Source organism: Tachyglossus aculeatus (assembly GCF_015852505.1).
Source record: "Tachyglossus aculeatus isolate mTacAcu1 chromosome 12 unlocalized genomic scaffold, mTacAcu1.pri SUPER_6_unloc_2, whole genome shotgun sequence".
Lineage (NCBI taxonomy): Eukaryota > Metazoa > Chordata > Mammalia > Monotremata > Tachyglossidae > Tachyglossus > Tachyglossus aculeatus.
The window spans coordinates 6,341,031-6,359,858 of NW_024044829.1; the positions used below are offsets into that span (position 1 = coordinate 6,341,031).

General features: G+C 41.0%; 2 pseudogenes; both read right to left on the minus strand.

Moving 5' to 3' along the window:
* Nucleotides 1-10,876: 10,876 nt before the first annotated feature.
* Nucleotides 10,877-11,839, minus strand: LOC119921471 (annotated as a pseudogene).
* Nucleotides 11,840-17,619: 5,780 nt separating this feature from the next.
* LOC119921297 lies at nucleotides 17,620-18,403 on the minus strand (annotated as a pseudogene).
* Nucleotides 18,404-18,828: the final 425 nt, after the last annotated feature.

The window sequence follows — 18,828 nt, forward strand, 5'->3', positions numbered from 1 at the left end:
GGAAGAAGGTTGATGTCAACTATTGAAGAGTGTCTAGATAAGAGTTGGTGACTCTTTCACTATGTGTGCCTTTATATTCAACTTTGTGTATGTGTATATCCTTGCCAGTAACCACTGCACGGTCCTTCTCTGTCCCTCTCTGCTGATTTTTTAAATTTGTTTTTCTTCTAGTTCTTTCTCAATGACTGTTTCAAAGTGTTTTTATCTATTACTGTCTCATTTTAATTCTTCCTGCCTAACTTTAATGTATTCCCGTGACTGCCTCCTCATCTAGACTGTAAGATCCTTGAGAGCAAGGATCATGTCTACTAATTCTATTCTACTCTTCCTTTTACTGAGAACAGTACTCTGCACATAGTAGGCATTCAATAAATACTTTGGAATGATTAATAGATTTACTCTGCTCCTTTATTCACCTCTATTTCTCTGCCTTTGTAAATCTCTCTTTTAATTGGTTGATTGACTGGGTCTCATGTTCTGATTCTTTCTGTCTTTATAATAATAATAATAACAATAACAATAATAATAATAATAATAGTATTTGTTAATCACTTACTATGTACTAGGCACTATTCTGAGCACTGGGGTGGATATAAGCAAATCGTGTTGGACATGTCCCTGTCCCACATGGGGTATTTATGTCTTGTAGTTTCTTGACCTCTCCCTGAGAAGCCCATTCCTTATTCAGCTTTGAACGCCATAAATAGTCACATTAAGACCTGTAAAAATCAGTATTGCTTCCAATTTCTGTTTCAAATTTACATGTGCTATAGGTTTTGTAGCAAACTGATTGTAATCTCCCAAAACACTTTGAAAGCTATAAGGCATTTCATTTCATTTAGACTCCTTACACCACACCATATACCCATCATTTTAATTCCTAGCAGGGCAGCAACTAAATTCGACTGAATTTACTGAGCACTCACTGTGTGTATATCACTGTCTTCTGGAAGGAGTACTATGTGTGAGTGAGCCTTTGATAAATGTGGTTTCTAGGAAAAAAATAGGTGTGTTGCAGCAATTCTTGATTAAATGTTCTGATTCATTCATTCATTCAATCAATCATGTTTATTAAGTGCTTACTGTGTGCAGAGCACTGTATTAAGCACTTGGGAAGTACAAGTCGGCAACATATAGAGATAGGCTCTACCCAACAACGGCCTCACAGTCTAGAAGGGGGAGACAGACAACAAAACAAAACATGTGGACAGGTATCAAAATCGTCAGAAAAAATATAATTATAGCTATATGCACATAGTTAACAAAATGAATAGAATAGTAGATACGTACAAGTAAAATAGAGTAGCAAATCTGTACAAATATATGCAAGCGCTGTGGAGAGGGGAAGGAGGTAGGGCAGATGGGGGATGGGGAGGAGAGGAAAAAAGGGGCTCAGTCTGGGAACGCTTACTGGAGGAGGTGAGCTCTCAGTAGAGCTTTGAAGGGAGGAAGAGAGCTAGCTGGGTGGATGTGTGGAGGGAGGGCATTCCAGGCCAGGGGAAGGACGTGGGCCGGGGGTCGATGGCAGGACAGGTGAGAATGAGGAACAGTGAGGAGGTTAGTGGCAGAGGAGTAGAGGGTGTGGGCTGGGCTGTAGAAGGAGAGAAGGGAGGTGAAGTAGTAGGGGCCAAGGTGATGGAGAGCCATGAAGTCGAGAGTGAGGAGTTTTTTCTTGATTCGTAGGTTGACAGACAACCACTAGAGATTTTTGAGGATGGGAGTGAGATGCCCAGAGCGTTTCTGTACAAAGATAATCTGGGCAGCAGAGTGAAGTATAGAATGAAGTGGGGAGAGACTAGAGGATGGGAGATCAGAGAAGAGGCTGATGCAGTAATCAGCCTGATAGTTAATGCATATTCCTAAGTCCCTAAAAGAGAATCATTAGGCCTCAAAAATCATCTTTATCCCACCAAATATTTGTCCCACCGAAACTGCTCCATCCTCTCAGATATCCTCTACTCCCTCTCCTCTCTAACCATCCCTCCTCTCTTTCTATTGTTCACTATATTACCAGGTTAAACGTAGGCAAGTCTCTTCTGCAAGTTCTTTCAAGAGTTTGCTATGAAAAAGTATTCCTAAAACAAAGGAAATCAATTGATAGGAAGCGGTTAGGGTGCTTTCTTTTAGGTTCTTTGGCTTATTTTCTGCATAACAGATATCTTAGTGCCATTTTTTTTTAATTTTTTTAAAACCTGATCTTATTTTCATGTTTATTCCTATCAACACCCAAATCATTTCCCAAGGCTCCTTTCCATATGCTGCAGACTGTAACACCATCTTTGACAACTCACCAGTGTTCCCCTGTAAATATAATCACTTGGGGAATGTTTTAAAGTCAAAGTTTGCAAATCAATAAATGCGTTAATTGCACACTGCATAACTACGTCTGAAAATCTGTTCCCAAAGGAATTATTAAAAGTGGATCAGGATTGTAGTCCCTTTTGTGTACATAGAATATTTTTTAAAGGCCATTGAAGTCAGTTATTACATACAATTTCCAATGAAAATTTAATATATTGCCAAACACCTTTATCAGTTATGGGCTTGAAGATGATGATTGGGTTCATATTGATGGTCAGGCAATTAATTTATCAATAAGATATTCCAATTTCAGCCATTTGTTATATGACCTGTAAGGAAAGCATAGTCCCAAAAGAAAGACAAAGTAATTATTAGACCCTCAAACTATCATTTAAGGTTGAAAAGAAGTAGCATTACCTAATTGAAAGAGCATTGTCTTGGGAGTCAGAGGACTTGGGTTCTAATCTCGGCTCCACCACTTGTCTGCTGCATAACCTTGGGAAAGTCACCTCAATTCTCTGTGCCTCAGTTATCTCAACTGTAAAATGGGGATTTAATATCTGTTCTCCTTCCATAGGGACTGTGTCTGACCTGATTAGCCTGTATCTACCCCAGGGCTTAGAACAGTGTTAGACACATAGTAAGCATTTTTTAAAAATCCATAAAAAGAACCTATAAATTGAGAAAAGTAAAATGAAGTTTGACTTAAATGGAGGGGGAGATCAATTAATTGATCAGTAGCATTTATTGCCTCTCTCAGACTCATGCCTGGAGAGTTTACAGTACTCTACCAGTCTCGACTATGGGAGGGGGAGTCAAGCAGAGGCATACCCATTCCATTCCTAGCTTGGGTAGTGGCTAGAGAGTGAAAGGGAATCCCCTACAAGTCAAAACTTACCTGTGCTGGGCAGGAGCAGCATGGGAGAGCGTCAAGGGTGGAGATTCAAGTTTACTAGAGTAGGAGCGTGGCTCAGTGGAAAGAGCGCGGGCTTTGGAGACGGAGATCATGGGTTCGATTCCCGACTCCGGCTCATATCGGCTATGTGACCTTGGGCAAATCAGTTAACTTCTCTGAACCTCAGGTACCTCATCTGTAAAATGGGGATTAAGACCATGAGCCCCACATGGGACAACCTGAACACCTTGTATCCCCCCAGCGCTTAGAACAGTGCTCTGCACATAGTAAGTGCTTAACAAATGCCATTATTATTATTATTATTATTATTATTATTATTACTGCATGGAAGGGAGCAATAGTAAACCACTTCCATGCTTTTACCAAGAAAACTTTATGGATAATCTACCAGAACGATTGCAGATGGAGGTGGGGTGTTCCGTGAGAAATGTGTCCATGGTATTGCTATGGCTCAGAGATGACTCAAAGGCATAAGGCAAGACAAGCATTTATTGAGCTATTAATGTGTAAAGAGTACTGTACTAAGCATTTGGGAGAGTACAGTTCAAGAGTAAGTAGACACATTCTCTGGACACAGTGAGCTTCCAGACTAGAGATATATTTTTTCTCCTGTTCTGGTGATTATTTTATAATAATAACAACAGTAGTGACATTTCTTAAGAGCTTACTATGTGCAAAGCACTATATTAAGCCTCCAGGTAAATACAAAATACTCAGGTCTGACGCAGTCCTTGTTCCACATGACGTTAACAGTTTAAGGGGAAGAAAGAACATACATTACAGCTTCATTGTACAAAAGAAGAAACCTAGGCATGGATAAATTAAGTGGCTTACACGAGGTCACACAGCAAGAAAACGAAAGAGCCAGAATTAAAACGGGTCCTCTGACTCCCACACTCTCTTTTCCCGAAGCATTTGTTTGACACTTACTATGTGTCACATTAATCAAATTTAGTGAGTGATTTCTGTGTGTAGGCCACTGTATATAGCCAAGCACTGTCCTAAACACTGGGGTAGATACAGGTTAATCAGGTCAAACCCAGTCCCTGGGCCACATGGGGCTCAAGGTTAAGGGGTATAGGAAAAGGTTCCTAACAGCTACTAGCATTTCAGATGAGAGGAATCCCTTTCCCAAGAGGCTTGATCATAAGTAAACCTTAGATTATCACCATTCTGAATTTTAGCATGAATTCTATTCACCTCCCTCCTTCCTCACCAACCCAGAGTTCAAGTAGAGAAGCAACTCTCAAAGGCTGATCTGTCAGATTCAGTACTGAGCAGTCAGGCTGTTATAGCTGTTGCCTTCCTAGCTGCCTCTTCATTTTCTGGGAAGTAAATTCCTTCCTAAGTGGGTGGAGGAGAAAAAGAATGGATGAAGCGTGCCATGTCTGAAAGTCCCAGCTTCTGTGAGGAAGTGGAATTTCTCAAAGGATTTTGCTTTTACCATTAATGATGTCTTTACCTGGAAGCTGAGAGGAGTTCTAGCAAGATGCAAAAGGATGACTATTTAATTTGCTGTGCAAAGATATTGACCTAGAGTAACCTAGAGACTACAACAATCCCCTTGATTTACTTTTCTTCCACTGACCTTTTGAGGAAAGAACCGTGGAGACTGGAGGACCAAAACTGACAGGCCAAGACTGTAATCTGTGGAGTGTGCTATATTTTCTCAGACACAGGAGAACATTATCTGTTTCCACGTTCTTGTTCCTCTTTCTAATCTTTACTCTTTTCTTTCCTGCTTGGGGCCTCCATTTATATGACTTCTGTTCTCCCTCTGCCTCCTGTCCTTCCTCATATCTTTTTCGAGCTCCCTTCTCTCTTCCTTCTCATAAAGGGTTCCATCCAGACGCTTCTCCTCTTGTCCTCACATTGATGAGACTTCTTTCTTAACTGCTTCTCTTCTCTTTGTCTCACAAGACTATTAGATTGCTAATAAAATATCAAGGAAACAACAAACTCTATTAAAGGCTATGGCGGTGATAATGATGAAAATGGAATTTATGAAACACTTACTACATGTCACGCACATGTCACACTAAGTGCTAGGGTGGACACAAGATTATCAGGTTAGACCTGCTCCGGTGGAGCTCACAATTTAAGGGACTAGAAGATAATGTGTGTATATTTAAATTCCATCATTCCCTTGAGTAAAAAAAATATATATTCTGTGTCTTCTTTTCTGGATTATTTTTAAACAGTAACTCCTAAAGATGGAGAACTGCTTTTTGTGGTTAATTAGGTTTTAAAAAATTAATTTAATATAATGAGGTAGAGCACTACCATGATCAGATAGGTATATATACAATTCTGATTCAATTTTCGTGGACCAAACATATTTATGGACATGAAGAGAAGGCAATTTCATATTGAGGACATGTAATAAATTTAAGGTTCCTGGAGTTCTTAATGTGGGCCACGTATTACACTAGAAACTGGAGTAGTTACAAGTTAATCAGGTCATACACAGTCGTTGTCTCATATAGGGCTCAGATCCCATGTAGCATATCCACATCAGACAGATTCCAGAGCAGCTGAAAACCCAGCTATCTGGTTATAAAATCAGACATCTAACCACTTATTAAGAACAGGAACGAGATTTTTTCTCTTTTAATCACCTACAGCACATACTACATTTGACAAGAAATGCATTGCTTCCAAGTATCTCAAGACAATAAAAATGAAAGTCCTGCTGGAGTTCTCAAGTCTTGCAAAAATCCATAGCTTTAGAAATACATATGAGTAAGCTTTAGAAATACATATGGGTAGGGTTTTGAGCCTATCCTTTCTAACTCTTTGGGCAGGCACTTGTTGAGTGGATATTATTGGAAAGAATCTTTACATTCTTATTCATAATTATTCAGGATAATATGAAGATGATCATAATAATGGTCTCTGTGAATATGACATGATTACAACCACACCACAATTATTCTTCAGCCACATGTTTTCAACAGAGGTTGGAGGTACAATGCCTAGATGAAAACTTCACACACTCATCCCTTTGTCATATCATCTTCCATTCCTCTCATTCCTTCTTTATCGATCACTGCAACTCAACCCAAAGCAACACTGGAGAAGAGAAATGGAAACATTAATCTAGATTTGCAATTAGCAAACCTACCTGGGCAAGGAAGATGTTTTCTCAGGGACATCGAAGGTCGGAGGTATGTTTCATAATGGAGGATTTATACTTTGTTTATAATTCATTGGCCAACTCCCTGAAGTATTTCTTCAATTTACCCAGGGGAAAAAATAACAGTGTTACTCCTTGAAACACATCTGTTGAGAAATATTAATTTGTAGAATCGAACTATCTTGAAATGAGGGATTGGAGTGACAATTAGTGTGATAACCTGTGTTCTTCCTACTGTACACACACTTCTTTTTAAATTTCATGATAGAATTGGGTGTTTCCATGTTGAATCACATCCTTGTGGTGGGGATAGCATCTACCAAATCTGTTTTATTGCACTCTTCCAAGCACATCATGCAGTGCTCTGCACACAGTTAGTGCTCAATAAATGTCATTGATTGATGATTGATTGATATGACTTTCATTTTATGAAATATGCAGTAGATTTGCACTATTAGGCTTTAATTTAATCCAAACACACAATTATGAACTAATACCTTCTAGTGTTTCTTAGTCTTCTGCTTTCAGCACTGCCCCATAGAAACAGGACATGTACTAATGGCCTCTTTCCTGTTGTAAAAGTATTGCATGTAAGTAAAATGTTCTTGACTAGGCACAAGAATCACATGAAAATACTCACGGTCATAAATGACCATATTTGACTCTGGATCAGTAATGCAGTAGTATTACTGGGCAAGTCAGTCTGTTCCAGGGATGTATTAGTAGGTGTATTGACTGTCACAACGTGGGTATGATATGCCCACAGTATTTGGTTTTGAACAGACCCCTAATATTTTAAAATCGGAGCAACTGGAGGAGTCCAGTGAAAGATAACAAATATGAATAAAGAAATGTAAAACAGAACCAGTGAGGATAGGTTTTGAAGTTGTTTGCCCTAGAAACTTCACTATTAAGGATTTTCTTCTAAAGCTTGGATTTGTTTTCCTAAATGCATTACCTACGATAGTTCATACTGAAACTTCTAAGTCAACCCACTCAACTATTCGGAGTCTCTCTGCTGTTAGTAAATTCATAGCGAAGAGAAACATGATAGGTTATTAAAAGGAAAATTAAGGATATTCAAAGAACATTCCTAACCACGAAGATGGATGTCAAGAAGCAGTATGGCCTAGTGGATAGAATACGGGCCTGGGAGTCAGAAGGAGCTGGGTTCTAATCCCAGCTCCACCACTTGCCTGCTGTGTGACCTTAGGCAACTCACTTACTTCTCTGTGCCTCAGTTACCGCATCTGTAAAATGGGGTTTAAGATTGTAAGCCCAATGGGGAACATGTACTGTGTCCAACCTGATTATCTTGAATCTATCTACCCCAGGGTTTAGAACAGTCTGGCACAAAGTAAGTGCTGAACAAAAACCATTAAAATAAAAAAGAAGGGCAGCCACCCTGCCTACCAAACCCTTTTGGGTGGTGGGTCAGGTATAGAGGCAGAATGGAAGGCTGGGGGACCATTGCTGTGGCCCAGTATGGCATTTCTTAAGGCCCAAATTCAAAATATAATGGATCAACTTCCACATTGTCCTTCCTTTGGAGGTGAAATCACTTGCTTTCAGCCAAACCTCTGGCTAGTCTGACAGTGCTGAAGCATTTATCCCACTGCTCAGTACAATGCATGGAACATAATAAGCACTTTAGAAATGCCATGATTGTTATCATTATTATTATTGAAAGCTACATTTTCATGATACTTGAACAAACCAGCCATTTTATTTGTTTCGATGGTGTTTGTTAACCACTTTGTATGTGGCAGGCACTGAACAAACTGCTGGAGTAGATATAAGCTGATCAGGTTGAACACAGTCCATGTCACACATGGGGCTCACAGTCTTAATCCCCAAGTTACAGATAAGGCAACTGAGATACAGAGAAATAAAGTGACTAGCCTAAGGTCACACAGCAAAGTGGCATAGTCGGTATTAGAACCCAGGTCCTCTGACTCCCAGGCCTGTGCTCTTTACACTAGGCCACATTGCTTCCCAGATTCCTCTGGGGCACTTGTATTTCAAGTCTCACCTGCATTTAAAGTTCAAATGAAGGACTATGTGGAGCATAAGCACTGGGAAAATTGTCTCCCTTACCGATTTCTGGGAGAAAAGTGAGGGAATTGTTTAATGGCTCCTGAGTGTGATGGAGTTATTCCTCTCCTAGTGTCCTATAGGGAGCTCATCCAGGAAACTCAATTTTTTTTCTTTGTGTGAAATTCCTATGCGAGATGCTGCATGTACTCCTGGGGACCAAAGAGAGCAACCAGGGTTTAAAGGTTATAATTTATTGTAAAATGGAAGTATTGCCCTTTTATTTACCTATTTCCTCAAGGCAGTTTTACATCTTTGTTCCTCAGACAGTAGCTCAAAGGATTCAACATTGGACACACAAATGTACAGAAAACAGATATTATCTTGGACTGCTCCATAGAATGATCCTTCACAAGTCTCACATATGTGCAGAAGAGTGACCCATAAAATAAAGTGACACCCATCATGTGGGATCCACAGGTGGAAAACACTTCACTCCTTCCCTCAGAAGATTGGAGCAGGGAGGTCAGCCAGGAGGTTGATGCAGTAGTCAAAGCAGGATATAAGTGCTTGGGTCGATGTTCACTGAAGTAAATAGAAATAAATTAAAAATGAAGATGAAAAAAATGGTTTTGAATTCCTTTCATGATACCCCTACCAATACCTTGAAATACCTTGGGATGCTTTAATGGGGCTCCTATTTCTCATTAGAGATAGTGTACCAGAATACAAGATAAGGAAAAGCCAGACAGACCCTAAAACTCTCTTATTGGATAATTGGGTTGAGGAGGGAAAATTCAGGACCAGGGTAGAGGGCTAACATTCTCTCCCGCAAGAAATTACACAATTTGAAGCTTTGTATTTTCTTGAAATAAAGGACACTTTTTTTGTTCTGTTTTTCTTGTAAGGCATTTGTCAAATCCTTACTTTGTGCTAGGCATTGTATTAAGTGGTGGAGTTAATACAAGCTAATCAGGTTGGTCACAGCAGAAGTCCCATATGGTACTCACAGTCTTAATCTCCATTTTACAGATGAGGTAACTGAGATGCAGTAAATCAATCAATCAATCAATCGTATTTATTGAGAGCTTACTGTGTGCAGAGCACTGTACTAAGCGCTTGGGAAATACAAGTTGGCAACATATAGAGACAGTCCCTATCCAACAGTGGGCTCACAGTGTAGAAGGGGGAGACAGAGAACAAAACCAAACATATCAACAAAATAAAATAAATAGACTAGATATGTACAAATAAAATAAATAAATAGAGTAATAAATATGTACAAACATATATACATATATACAGGTGCTGTGGAGAAGGGAAGGAGGTAAGACGGGGCATGGAGAGGGGGGCAAGGGGGAGAGGAAGGAGGCGGCTCAGTCTGGGAAGGCCTCCTGGAGGAGGTGAGCTCTCAGCAGGGCTTTGAAGGGAGGAAGTGAACTTTCTTGGCGGATGTGTGGAGGGAGGGCATTCTATGCCAGGGGAAGGACGTGGGCCGGAGGTCAACAGAGGGACAGGTGAGAACAAGGCACAGTGAGGAGGTTAGTGTCAGAGGAGTGGAGGGTGCAGGCTGGGCTGTAGAAGGAGAGAAGGAAAGTGAGGTAGGAGGGGGCAAGGTGATGTAGAGCCTTGAAGCCAAGAGTAAGGAGTTTTTGCTTGATTTGTAGGTTGACAGGCAGTGACATTGGTCTCGTTTCCCCCTCCTCATACTATTCTTGTTGACTGTGATATCGAGCTTCTTCCGGGTATGCCCGACTGCATTATTAACCAAATAATTAGCTCCATTTTGTCAATTTGGGATGACAGTGAATTTTGCTTTCTTCTCCAGTTTTCCTTTCTTCTCTAATCACTAAGCTGGCAATCCCTCCACCTTGGCAGGATGCAATAAGCAGAAGGCACGGGATCATGTTTGTAAAGAGAGTTAGTTTAGGAAGTAGATGAGTTGAGTTAATGTTAAAATGAGTTAGTCTCAAGATTTAGGTCCAGGGGGCCGTGCTATTCCACCAAAAGATAGTCTAAAGAAATGTGTCAGGGGTCACACTCATGACAGGGATCTCTTGTTTGGCCCATTTTCCTTCAACAGTTATATAAAATGCATCTTCACTGCAGCAGGTAATGTCTCTGGCCCCTTTAAAAGATGTTTGCTGAAGTTAGGGCTTGCTCAGGAAACCTATTGGACTGTTAGAGAACTTTTGCTGGCCTGAATCAATGAAAATACACTTAGCTCAATCATATGATTTATATGAATTAGAATGACATTTAAAACTGGATGAAATAATTTGATACAGTCTATGGGTAAGATTATTTATGATCTATGGATAACATCATTTCCTTTCCCCTATCCTCAGGAACACAGCATTCAAAGAGGGACATTGAGATGTCAAAAAAGGACCATTCCCTGTTATTTTAAAGAGAAAATGAGAAAAGAGAAACGTCAGGCTGGAAAGGGTAAAGAAGTTTTATTTTTTTGCTCTTTCATTCCAGGATTATTAGAAAATGGTGAACATGGAGCCTTCCATCTGATTAAGCAGTTTTCTCCTGATTACTTTCTTCAGGGCATCCATTACATCCTTGTTCCTCAGACTGAGATCGTGGGGTTAGACATGGGACTCACAAAGGAATAAAAGACAGCAGTGATTTTTGACTCCTCTAGAGACTGCTTCGAGGTCACCTCAGATACATGCTGGAAACTGTCCCATAAAATACGATGATAGCTATCATGTGGAGCCACAGGTGGAGAAGGCTCAGTGCCTTTCCTTCAGCAGAATGGACCCGCAAAATGGCACCAAAAATAAAAATGTACGATATGAGAATTATTAGGATGGAGCTAGATAAAGTGAAGCAAGCAACAACAAACACTGCCATTTCTTTGATATAGGTAGCAGAGCAAGGCAGCATGATGTGGGGTGGATCAGCACAGTAGAAATGATTGGTTGTCATGGAGCTACAGAAAGATAAGTGGAACGTCAATACTGTCTGGGAAAGGCCATTCAGGAGGCCAAAGGTGTAGGGAACAGCAACCCGGCAAAGGCAGGCATTCTTGAACATCTTGCTGCCATATTGTAGAAGGTAACAGATAGTCACAAAACGATCAGTAGCCATTGCAGCAAGGATATAAAACTCGGTAATCACAAGGCCAATGAACAAAAGGCATTGCATAAAGCATCCAGCAGAAGAAATTGTCTTCTTCTCTGATTGAAATGCACTAGCATCTGAGAGGAGAAATTGGTAGAATAGCATAGGCCCACGAAGGAGAAGTGGCTGAGGAAAAAGTACATGGGAGTGTGTAGTAGGGAGTGAGCCTTGATTAGAAGGATCAGCCCCAGGTTCCCCACTAGAGGGACAAGGTAGATCACCAGGAAGACCATGAAGAGGATGACCTGCAGCTCGGGCTGTGATGCCAGTCCCAGGAGAACAAATTCCAATCCAGTAGTATAATTTTTAGGAAGCATTTCCTTATCATCTGCATTGCTCACTGATAGAGAGAGATTACAACAGAAGATGAGAAGCATCTTTGCTCACGTTTAAATTGCTTTCTTCCACTTGTCTTGCTAATATGCAGATGTAGTATGGGCTATCTCTAGTTCACACATGCGGGCATGAATATTCACATCAACTCATAATAATTTTAATCCTTTCAATTGTACAGTGATTCAATAAGAAAATTAAGAAAATTATATTTCCTCATATTCTGAAGCCATGACTTGAAAGCCTATACTCAAAACCTGATAGAATTCAAGATAAAACTTGACAACTGGCTCAGAACCTTATTTATTAAATAACATTTAGATACAGCTTGGAAGATGAACGAGCATCACAGGGATTTCATTTGATGCCCATGAGATCACAAGGGTCGAATGTCATATTAGAAAGCCAGAATTTAGAGATAATTTGAACTCAACCTATTTGAATATGCAGACTTCCTACCTTACATATTAATGAATGGGTTTGATCATTAATTATTGAATAATTATTTCCTCTCTTCGAAGATGATCAGAATGGATCAAATTATTAAGAAAAAGCTTACTAGAGAGTTGTACCTATTTATTCAAGGTACACTTGGAGCTGATTTATTTTGCATATCTTTCTAAAGCCAATGAACCTATTATAACTAATTTTCAGGATGAAAACATACAGAAATACCTTCCCTTATGTTGTCAAGTCGTTTCCAACCCATAGCGACACCACGGACACGTTATCTCCCAGAACACCCCACCTCCATTTTCAATCGTTCTGGTAGTGGATCTATAGAATTTTCTTGGTAAAAATACAGAAGTGGTTTAGCATTGCTGCCTTCCGTGCAGTAAACTCGAGTCTCCATCCTTGACTCTCTCCCATGCTGCTGCTGCCCACCGAGTGAGTTTTTACTTGTAGCAGATTTCCTTTCACTTACTAGCCACTGCCCAAGCTAGGAATAGAATGGGTAGGCCTCTGCTTGAATCTCCCTCCCATAACCGAGACTGGTAGAGTACTGGAAACCTTCCAGGTTTGACCCTAAGTGCGGTTGAAATACCTTAGGTGTACTTATTTTCAAACCAAATAAACCAAAATGGCCATACAAGGTACTCTGAATCACAGTACTGACTGTGACTTAAAGAAGTCCTGTAACCATGTTGAGCTGTTTCCAGATGGTCCAGTTGCTAAACCTTCTGCATCAAATGGATAGTGTTAAACCCTCCCAGATAATTCATAAAGTCCTCCAGAGGAGTGTTTCAGGGCCTCTACAAATGGAGGCAATGAGATTAAAAACAGAATTTCTCTTCTGTCATCATGTTTCCAGTTGCCTAATGATTCAGCAACCCAGATTTAATAGCAACATACCTTGTACATTTGTACATCTGTTTGACTGGAAATAGCAGACTTGTCCTAGAGTGGCTAGGGTTTACCTCACAGGAGAAAGCTTTATTCCAGCGTCTCTCTTCCTGGAGATAAAAGGCCTAACATCTAAAGGATGATGATAACAAAGAAAACCGCACAACCAGGCTTTAGGAATCTCAGCATTAACAATTTAGAAAGAGGCAATACATGGATTTAGTAGAAAAAGGAGATTTAAGCAGCAAATATAGTGAATTACCTACATCTGGCAGTAGAGCGGTATTATTAATAACACTGCAGTGCCAGGAAGTCAAGCGATTTACATTTATTTCTTCCTCTAGAATGTTAGAGGCAATTAGAATGCTACTGTTCTGGAAGCATCTTTGAGATATAATGTCCCTGGGAAAAATAATTGTTAGATTCCTGCCCCATACTCCCTTACTTGCAGTGTTAGCACCAGAGGGCTGTTCATTGCCCTTTCAAGGTTACAATTCATTCATTCATTCAGTCGTATTTATTGAGCGCTTATTGTGTGCAGAGTACTAAGCGCTTGGGAAGTACAAGTTGGCAACATATGGAGAAGTTCCCTATCCAACAACGGACTCACAGGTTAGAAGGGGGAGACAGACAACAAAATAATACATGTGGACAGGTGTCAAGTCATCAGAATAAATAGAAATAGAAATAGAAATAGAAATAGAATAGAATAGAATAGAATAGAATAGAATAGAATAGAATAGAATAGAAACAGTTCTTTTTTTCTTGGCATTGACATTGATTAGACTCAAGCTTCTGATCCCACTTCTCACCAGATTACAATTATTCTGTGGGTTCCATTTACCCATGAGCATGGAATATGAAGCAGGACCCTTGGCAACTATAAATCAAACCCTTTTCTAGACTGTAAGCTCTTATGGTCAGGGAACATTCTGGCTAATTGTGTTGTATTGCCTGCTGTGTGACCTTGGGCAAGTAACTTCCCTTCTCTGCTTCTCAGTTACCTCATCTGTAAAATGGGGATTGAGACTTGAGACAGAGACTGGGTCCAACTGGATTTGTGGTAGAAGCACCCAAGTACAGTGCTCTGCACATTGTAAGTGTTCAATAAATACCATTGATTGATTGACTGATGTTCTCTACGGAATGCATTTACTCCTACACACATGCATGATAATAATAATAATAATAACTTTGGTCTTTGTTAAGAATTTACTATGTGCCAAACACTGTTCTCAGCGCTGGGAAAGACACAAGGAAATCAGATGGGACAAGCCTCTGTCCTTCATGGGGCTCACGGTCTTAATCTCATTTTCCAGTTGTGGTAATGTAGGCACAGAGAAGTGAAGTGACTTGCCCAAGGTCACACAGCAGGCATGAGGTGGAGCAGGGATTAGAACAGATGACCCCTGACTCCCAGGCTAGTGCTCTTTCTACTAGGCCATGCTGTCTGTACCACAAATTGGGTTGGACTTCATTTGGGGCTCACAGTCTCAATCTCCATTTTACAGATGAGGGAACTGAGGCAGAGAGAAGTGAAGTGACTTGCCCAAGGTCACACAGCAGACAAGTGTCAAAGTGGGAATTAGAACCCATGACCTTCTGATTCCCAGGCCCTTGCTCTATCACTATGCCATGCTACTTCTCAACAGTGTTAACTACTCATGGATGTATTTTGCTTGGTGGGAAGAATGGAGGTGATTATGCAAATGTGGATGGAACTTAAGCCAATGAAATCGAGTTTTTCTACATTTGGAAGATGGTATAACCGAGCTTTGGCTTATGCTCCTCTAGACCAAAGTAAGACACAGTAGTACCTGAATTTTGGCTGAAAATGAATATACTAGAGAGTGGTCTCAGAGTATTCATGGTGCTGGACAACCAGTATTACCCGAGTCCCAGAACCACCCGTTCTCTTCATGGCTCTATATCTGCCCTAGTCCATCAGGAACTAGTTGTCAAATCCAGGATCCAGACTGGGTTTCTCCATAGCGCTAGTCACAGAGAGGCAGTCTGGGAGCTAAGTTGGACGACCAAACTTGCGATCTATCCCAATTATTTCTCTTATTTACTGTGGAGCTGGGGAGGCTGCGGGCTATCCCAGGAGTCTTGCTTCCAAGGGAGGCTCCCTGTAGATAGGACATTCTCAGGGCAAGTGCACAAGTGTGCTGTGATGTCAAGGCAACGGTTTGGACAGTGATCCTCCTATTTGACATATTCCTCAAAAATTGACCACTTTCAAGTCAGCCTATTTAGATGATTATGCATTTTCCCAAATGTAATAAAACTTGACTTCAGCACAGCTAAAAAAGTGGGGGAGGAAATTGTACTTTCCAAGAGTTTAGCACAGTGCTCTGCACACAGTAAGCTCTCAATAAATAAGATTTAATGAATGAATGAGGGAATCAGGTAGTGTGAGAACTTCCTCACCTCCACCCATCTCTCACGGGACCTTCCTCTCACCTCCACCCATCTCTGACCACAGCTGCAACTAGCCATTCCACCCGATATTGGTCAGGGAAACCAAATCAAAAAGGTCAAATGAAGCCTAGCATTTTTTGTGCAGGTCATAGCTCAGCAAGTCATTGACATATTGTGTACCCCCTTTAAAGCACCCTGATGTTCATGGTGTCTCTAATGGGTTGCCCAATAAAGGTGTCCCTATGTGGGTGGGTTGGCTTTGTCCCACTACCTTTTATTTTACCAAATATCAGGTTCAAATAACCACGAAGTATTGACTGGCCCTGTGTCTAGAATCAATTATTCCTAATGTTGCTTGTAATCAGAGCAAAGGATAGGAAGATGCTTAATAAAAATGTAATTCCTAAGGTCTGATGGCAGTGGCACATCATTTTAAAAGTAAAAGACTAATACAAGTCTAAAATAGGAACTTATTAAAGATCAGGTTTTAATTTACTTTTTGACAGCTTGTAAAACTGCAAAATGTGAATTTCCCAGTAAGTCCTTTTTTGTTTATGTGGTTTATTTATTCCTAGAAATTCATTCCTAAACCAGAAAAGCCCTCTCTCTAACAATCAATCAATCATCTATCCTCATCATCAATGGCATTTATGGAGTGTTTAGTTTGTGCAGACCACCGTTCTAAATGCCTGGGAAAGTACAACATAGTTGACAGCCAAGTTCCCTGCCCACAATGAGCTTACAATCTAGAGTGGGAGGCAGACATTAATATAAATATTTAGTTTTCAGTGGTATTCACTAACTGATAACTGTGTGCAGAGCACTATACTAAGAGCTTGGAAGAGTACAATACAACAGAGTTGGTGCACATTTCCCTGCAGAGCCACTCCTATTGAGTTTCAGGAAATTATTTCCCCTTTAGACGGGGTGCCATTTATAAGAGATGGATTAGGTTTCCAAAACCAGTCCTTTTCCTTCCTTCTTCCTTAGCTAGTGTCTTGCGATCTTCTTGATACTTTGAAATGGCCCAGGCAGACCCCAAGTGAGGAAGTAGTGGCTACCGCCAAGATTCTCACTGCAGGACTTTCTATAAGCAACTGGCATCCTTAGGATGAGTTTCCTTTGGAATAATTAAGTGGTAACCCAGGAAGATGAAGGGACTTGCCATGGTTTGACCAGAAAATTTGTGACTGAACCTGGCTAACCATAAACAACCCCTTCATTTTCTTCCACTGCAACATGAAGAATCGTTTTTGGATGGGCCTATCATGATCCTGACTGTGCCTGCTGCATAGTCTTTTCAGCCCTTCAACTACTCATAGGTGAATTTCACTGTCAGTGGCCTCTTCTTTGAATGAGAAGGGCAGCTATACACTTAATTCACCAAGACTCGCTGCATCACCTCTGCATGCTATGAAAATCACCACAGAAAGAGCTTTACCCACTAGATTGTTAACTCCTCGAGGACAGAGGTAACTTTTATCAACTCTATCTTATGGTTCTCTCCCAAGTTTTGAGCTCAGTGTTCTTCACACAGTAAACACTCACTAAATACCAGGCCTTCCCAGACTGAGCCTCCTCCTTCCTCTCCCCTTCCTCCCCTTCTCCATCCCCCCGCCGCCTTACCTCCTTACTTTCCCCACAGCACCTGTATATATGTATATATGTTTGTACGTATTTATTACTCCATTTATTTTGCTTGTACATATTTATTCTATTTATTTTATTTTGTTAATATGTTTTGTTTTGTTCTCTGTCTCCCCCTTCTAGACTGTGAGCCCACTGTTGGGTAGGGACCGTCTCTATATTTTGCCAACTTGTACTTCCCAAGTGCTTAGTATAGTGCTCTGCACACAGTAAGCACTCAATAAATACGATTGAATGAATGAAATGAATGAAATACCAGTCATCAACTGACAATCCTAACGTTCTTGTGTCTTCTTTCTGTTGATGACTTTCTTCAGAGCGCCTTTCACTTCCTGGTGTCTCAGGCTGTAGATCAGGGGTTGAACATGGGTGTGATTACTGTGTAGACTAACGGACTGATCTTTCCAACATCCTGAGAGGCACCAGACTGAGGTCGCATGTACACAAAGATGGTCCTTCCATAGAAGATAGCCACCACGGTCAGGTGAGAAACACACATCGAAAAGGCCCTGCACCTCCCTGGAATGTCTCCCGAGGACAGAAAGGAGGATGTGGGCATAGGAGCCCATGATGAAAAGAAAAGGAATGAAGACTGTGATGCTGCTGAAGACGAATGCTACCATCTCTGGGAAGGAAGTGTCTGTAAATGCCAGCCTCAAGACTGTCAGCACTTCACAGTGTAAATGGTTTAATACATTGGGCCCGCAGTAGGGAAAGCTCGAAGTGAGGGCATTGATCACTAGGGAGCTCAGAAAGATGCTGATCCAGGAGGTGATTCCTAGCTGGACACACGTCACTCTGTTCATGATCGCTTTGTAATGTAACTGGTGATACATGGCCACATAGTGATCGTAAGCCATGACCCCATGAAGGACGCATTCAATAATCCCAAAAGAGAGGGAGAAATACACTTGAGTGGCACATCCGGTGAATGAGATTTTCTTTATCACCCCAACTAGGTTGGAAAGCATTTGAGGGACATTGGTGGAAGTGTAACACATATCCAGGAAGGAGAGATTAGCAAGGAAGAAATACACTGGGGTTTGAAGTCGGGGCTCCAGGCAGATCACAGTAATTATAACAACCTTTCCAGACAATGTTAGCAGGTAGAAGAACAAGAAAATAATGAAAAGCATAAGATGGACCCTTGGCTGGACAGAGTCCCAGAAAAATATATATGGTAACGTATTTTACGGCTCCTACTCTATCCCAATCCTCGTTGACCTCTCAGCTGCCTTCGACACTGTGGACCACCCCCTTGTCCTCTACATGCTATCCAACCTTGGTTTCACAGACTATGTCCTCTCCTGGTTCTCCTCTTATCTCTCCGGCCGTTCATTCTCAGTCTCTTTTGCGGGATCCTCCTCCCCCTCCCATCCCCTTACTGTAGGGGTTCCTCCCTTCAAAGCCCTACTGAGAGCTCACCTCCTCCAGGAGGCCTTCTCAGGCTGAGCCCCCTCCTTCCTCTCTCCTTCCCCTCCCCACAACACCTGTATATATATAGTAAGCTTCTAGCACGCAGAAAAAAAGTGGAATTATTTTCTCTAGAAATCCAAAGTAA